Source organism: Bison bison, unplaced genomic scaffold (assembly GCF_000754665.1).
Source record: "Bison bison bison isolate TAMUID 2011002044 unplaced genomic scaffold, Bison_UMD1.0 scf7180017864108, whole genome shotgun sequence".
Lineage (NCBI taxonomy): Eukaryota > Metazoa > Chordata > Mammalia > Artiodactyla > Bovidae > Bison > Bison bison.
In genome coordinates, this window is record NW_011494680.1 from 10381748 (window position 1) to 10387747 (window position 6000).

A 6000-nucleotide genomic window follows, 5' to 3' on the forward strand; every position below is an offset into this window, starting at 1 on the left:
GCAAACTCCAAGAAACAGTGAAAGACAGGGAATCCTGGTGTGCTGCAATCCATGGGGTCACAAACAGCCAGACAGGACTGAGTGACTGAACAACAACAATACAACTGATTCACATTGTTGTACAGCAGCAACTAACACAACCTTGTATAGCAACTATGCTGCTGCTGCTAAGTCGAGTCAGTCGTGTCCGACTCTGCTCGACCCCATAGACGGCAGCCCACCAGGCTCCCCCGTCCCTGGGATTCTCCAGGCAAGAACACTGGAGTGGGGTGCCATTTCCTTCTCCAATGCATGAAAGTGAAAAGTGAAAGTGAAGTCGCTCAGTCATGTATGACCCTCAGCGACCCCATGAACTGCAGCCTTCCAGGCTCCTCCGTCCATGGGATTTTCCAGGCAAGAGTACTGGAGTGGGATGCCATTGCCTTCTCCGAAATAAAACAGTGAGAAACATCCCAAAAGAAGCAGCTAATATAGTATTGTAAAGCAGCTGTCTTCTGTGAACAGAACATAGACTAGATGGGTGAACAAACTACTACTTTTTAGCAAAGGATTTCAAATATAAATATAATATTAAATTATATATTTTAAAAAAAGTTTTTCATAAAGCCCTAATAAATTTTCACCACGAAAAAAAAAAATTGTCACCACAGCCTCTGAGAAAGGTGACAGACCTTTACACCTTCCCACCAGAAGGATGTGCTACTTCCTGCGCCCTCTTATTCTGTCCCCTCGTCCAAAGACGACAGTGTCTAGTAGACGTTACCTGAATAAATAAAATGTGAAAGTGAAAGTGGTAGTCACTCAGTCGTGTCCCACTCTTTGCAACCCCATGGACTGTAGCCTGCCAGGCTCCTCTGTGCATGAAATTTTCCAGGCAAGAATACCAGAGTGGCTTGCCATGCCCTCCTGCAGGGGATCTTCCCTACCCAGGGGTCGAACTCAGATCTTCTACATTGCAGGCAGATTCTTTACCATCTGAGCCACCAGGGAAGCCCAAATAAAGTATAAGTATTATTATTTTAATAATAATAAGGAAAAGTAGAAGCTGAGTCAGGCAGAACCACTCAGGATGCAGTTGACTCTGTCTGCTTCTAAAGTCCTGACACTTGCCCATGTGTTGTGGGCAACATGGAATCCATGACTGCACTGTGCATTTTTCCAGCATGCACTGCTGGGAGTGAGATTTCAAGACATTCTCCTCAATTCATCTAAGAGCTTCTTTGGAGGGAGAGGGGTGGGTGCTGGGGGAGAACTGACTGGGGGAGTGGGAAGGGTCATTTTATTCTCCTTGGCATCTCCAGCTCCCCACTGTTTGTAACAAACAAAGTACACCCGGGAAAGTTGGTTGGCAGCCTTATAATAGAAACTCCATGGTTTTTTTGTTGTTGTTGTTTTTTATAGAAGTTTACCAAGATGAGATCATTTTTATTCTACCACTATAACTTTTGTTTGAGAAAAACACTAGCAAGTATCTCCTTCCAGAAACCTTGCAAATCAATTTGTGGAGTCGCCGAGGCCCTGTGGCCATCTGTTACGCAGATGCAAGAGTTGTTTATTCATACTTTCCCATTCATCTGTCTTGTGTTTCCTCTTGTCCATGTCTCACTTAAGGTAAACAAAAACCTGTCAGAGTGTGACAAAAGCCAAGACCTGAATCTGCCTGTGCCCAGAAGGAGAGTATCTGTCAAGAGAGGGAGGGAGCACAGAGTATGCTGGGCTTAGTCACTCAGTCATGTCCGACTCTTTGTGACCCTATAGACTGTAGCCCACCAGGCTCCTCTGTCCATGGAATTCTCCAGGCGAAAATGCTGAAGCCGGTTTCCATGCCCTCCTCCAGGGATCTTCCAGACCCAGGGATCAAATCCAAGTCTCCCACATTGCAGGCAGATTCTTTACTGTCTGAGCCACCAGGGAAGCCCAGCACAGAGGGTGAAGGCAAGAAAACCCCCTTCTTACTCTTCCAAGACAGAAGGCCATTTAAAATTTCTGATTATATAGTCCTCCATGTCTGACCTTCAAAATGCCCCTTGGATGGCAAAAAAATTAGGAGTGTCATGCAAAGATTTCCAACACTATATTACTTTTTCTATTATTTAAAGAATTGCTGGTTCTTTTACCTAGGCAAAAAGTTTGCTTCTCTAATTCAGAGAATGAGTTCATGGAAATGCGTAGGAGACCCAGGTCCCATCCCTAGGTTGGGAAGATCCCCTGGAGATGGAAATGGAAAACCACTCCAGTATTCTTGCCTGGAGAATTCCATGGACAGAGGAGCCTGGTGGGCTACAGTCCATGAGGTCACCAAGAGTCAGACATGACTGAGCAACTAACACTTTCACTTCACTTTTACCTAGGCAAAAAGTTTTGCTTCTCTAATTCAGAGAATGAGTTCATGGAAATGCATAGGTTTTCTAATAAAAGAAATTCTCTTATCAACCCAGAAACCATGGAGAAGATATTCTTAGTAATTTTCACCATCTTTTCCTAACGATAATTTGAATCCATTCCCTCCAGTTAAATATCATTAGTGACAGAATAGCCAAAGCAAATTGAGTTAATCAAAGTGAAATTAATTATTCCACATACCTTAAAATTTTAGAACTTCTGTGATGGCCCAGAAGGTAGAGAATCTGCCTACAATGTAGGAGACCTACGTTGGTTTGATCCCTGGGTCAGGAAGATCCCCTAGACAAGGGGATGGCAACATGCCCAGTATTCTTGCCTGGGGAATTCCATGGACAGAGGAGCGTGGCAGGTCACAAAGAGTCAGATGTGACTGAGCAACTAACACTTTCACTTTTTCAAAAACTTTAGAGGAAGGACTGAATTCAGGAAAGGCTTGATCAGGACTTAAGCAAAATTACTATGTTATGGCTTCTTCTGCCTTTCACCCCTGCTGCCCTCTGCGTGCATCTCGTTCTCATGTGTCTCATACATTAGCCAGATGCACTCTGCAGAGGAAGAGGATGGCCCCTTTCCCATCCAGAAGACTCAGCAAATATCTGACTTTATATATATTCATTAACTCTGTTGGTGATACATTCATTCTCCAACCAACCACTGCGGCCAGAGGAAGCCAAGTCTCTGACTGACCAAGCCTGAATCACTCACAACTTCTAGAGATCAAGCTGGGGATGGAGAGGTAAGTCTATCTGCTGGAAGCACTAGTAGATCCCCAGGGGAAAAAAAATATCTGGAGCTATATGGTACTGGAGAAGACACTAGAGAGTCCCTTGATAGCAAGGAGATCAAATCAGTCAATCCTAAAGGAGATCAATTCTGAATATTCATTGAAAAGACTGATACTGAGGCTGAAGGAAATAAATTTCTATTTTTTAAGCACCCCTAGTCTGTGGTTCTTTGTTAATAGCAGCTCTACTTAATTCATCCAAGACAATAGAGCAATGGTGCAGCTTTTGCAGAATGCAAACGTATACAGTCCTATGGGATGGCAAGATATAGAGGGTCATCTGGAAGAATCAGAGAGCTGAGCTGACAGCTAGCAAGGAAATGGGGCTTTAAGAAAATGGATTTTGCCAACAACCTGAATATGGGCTTCCCAGGTGGCGCAGTGGTAAAGAACCCATCGCCTGATGCAGGAGACATCAGACATGTGAGTTTGATCCCTGGGTGGGGAAGATCCCTTGGAGGAGGACATGGCAACCCACTCCAGTATTCTTGCCTGGAGAATCCCATGGACAGAGGAGTTTGGCAGGCTGCAGCCTATGAGGTCACAGAGTCAGACACCCCTGAAGTGACTTAGCAAGCACATGACAACCTGAATAAGCCTGCAAGTGGGTTCCTCCCCAGAGCATTCAGAAAGGAACCCAGCCCTGCCAGCACCTACTGTTAGCCTTAGGAAACTCTAAGCAGACGAGGCCCCTGGGATGCTCTCTGTCAGGCTTCTGGCATAACTGGGAGATAAGAGCTAGATATTTGAAAATATTATGTTTGGGCTAATTTGTTATGGCAGCAATGAAAAATGACTCTCCGTCCATCTCTCATCACCGCCTGCTTTTCCTCTGCACACCATGCACCCTGCCCTGTACGGCTCCCAGAAACAGATGTTCTCTCTAGTGTCTTGGGTTTGATTGCTTTGCCTGGAATGTTCTTTCCTTTGTTTCTGTTCTTTCCAAGGTGCAGCTTCTAATCTGCACCTCTTACCACACACACTCAGGGAGTCCTGACTGCGAACTCCATCAGGGTTTCATCTAGGCATCGTTTACTCCAGCACTGTGTGGTGTTCATGTAGGAGCGTGTAGTCCCCTCTTTACTTGCTCAGCTGTCCCTTGAGAATAAGGGGGGAGGCAGATTGGTGGAGTAGAAGGACATGCTCTCATTTCTCCTGCCAGGGCAGCTAAATTGCAACTAGCTGTTGAATGAGTATCGACAGGAAGACAATGGGACTCACACACACACACAAAAAGATACCACACATTCAAGACAAAGGAGAAGCTACAACAAAACAGTAGGAGGGGCACAATTATGATAAAATCAAATCCTTTACTGGACAGGTGGGTGACTCACAAACTGGAGAACAATTATACCAAAGCAGCTCTCACACTGTTGTGAAGTTTCTAGGCCCCACATCAGGCTCCCCAGCCTGGGGATCTGGCCAAGGGACTGGGAATCCCCAGGGAATCTGATTTTGAAAGCCAGTGGGATTTGATTACAGAGCTTCCATAGGACTCAGGGAAACAGAGAACGAGGGGTGAAATTAATTGAACAAGGAGGCCATCAGATGGAAGCGGTCAAATGCTAGGTCAGCTTATTTAGGTTAATTCAGAACCTAAGCCTGCACCTGCCTCAAGGTTACAAAATCAAAACCCAAGGTCACTCAGTCAAAAGCAGCCGACTTGGACTGTAGCTTTAGCTGATCAATAATTTCCTTACTTTGCTTCTGTCTTTTCTCTATAAAGTTTCCCAGCTCCTGTCCTTGGAACATTCTGGATCACTTTCTGTTCATCACTGTCTGATTGAAATCAATTTTTGCTCAAATAAACTTTTAAACGGAAAAGACCCTGATGTTGAGAAAGATTGAGGGCAAGAGGAGAAGGCGGCAACAGAGGATGAGATGGTTGGATGGCATCACCAACTCAATGAATATGAATTTGAGCAAACTCCAGGACACAGTGAAAGACAGGAAGCCTGGTGTGCTGTGGTCCATGGGGTCTCAAAGAGCTGGACATGGCTTAGCAGCTGAACAACAACAACTGTTTATCTTTTGACAAAGGACACTATCTTATTCATCTTTTCATCTCCAGTATTAGTCTCCTATACGGAAGGTGAGCAGTAAATGGGTAGAACTGATGGATCCAGACAGATAAAACTAGTCAAAAGCTTTCATTACAGGACTGAATCTAAAAAAAGATGAAGGCCGGAAACAGAGCTCTAGAGCCCCCTGAAGTGTGTAGACAGCACAGCTCACCCAGCACGGAGATGGGGATAAGATCTCCAAAAATATATTGAAAAGTGTTCTCAAAAATATTTTCAGTCCCTGCAAATTCCTTTGCTCTAAGATTCCCTTCTGACTTAATAAGTCATTCATTTCTTCAGGAGAGGGAAAATACAGCCTAGAACAAACTACACTGCCTTGACTCTGAAATTCTTATTAGACTTCTTTTCTTTTTTTTCCCCCAATGAGACAATAGAATTGAAATCTGGACTCTGGAGAGAGGAAAGGGAATTTTCTATATTCCAAAGGCTTTTCATATTAAGAGCAATGTTTCAAGCCTACTGCTGCTGCTAAGTCGCTTCAGTCGTGTCTGACTCTGCACAACCCCATAGACGGCAGCCCACCAGGCTCCACCATCCCTGGGATTCTCCAGGCAAGAACACTGGAGTGGGTTGCCATTTCCTTCTCCAATGCATGAAAGTGAAAAGTGAAAGTGAAGTCACTCAGTCATCTCCAACTCTTAGCGAGCCCATGGACTGCAGCCTACCAGGCTCCTCCATCCACGGGATTCTCCAGGCAAGAGTACTGGAGTGGGGTGCCATTGCCTT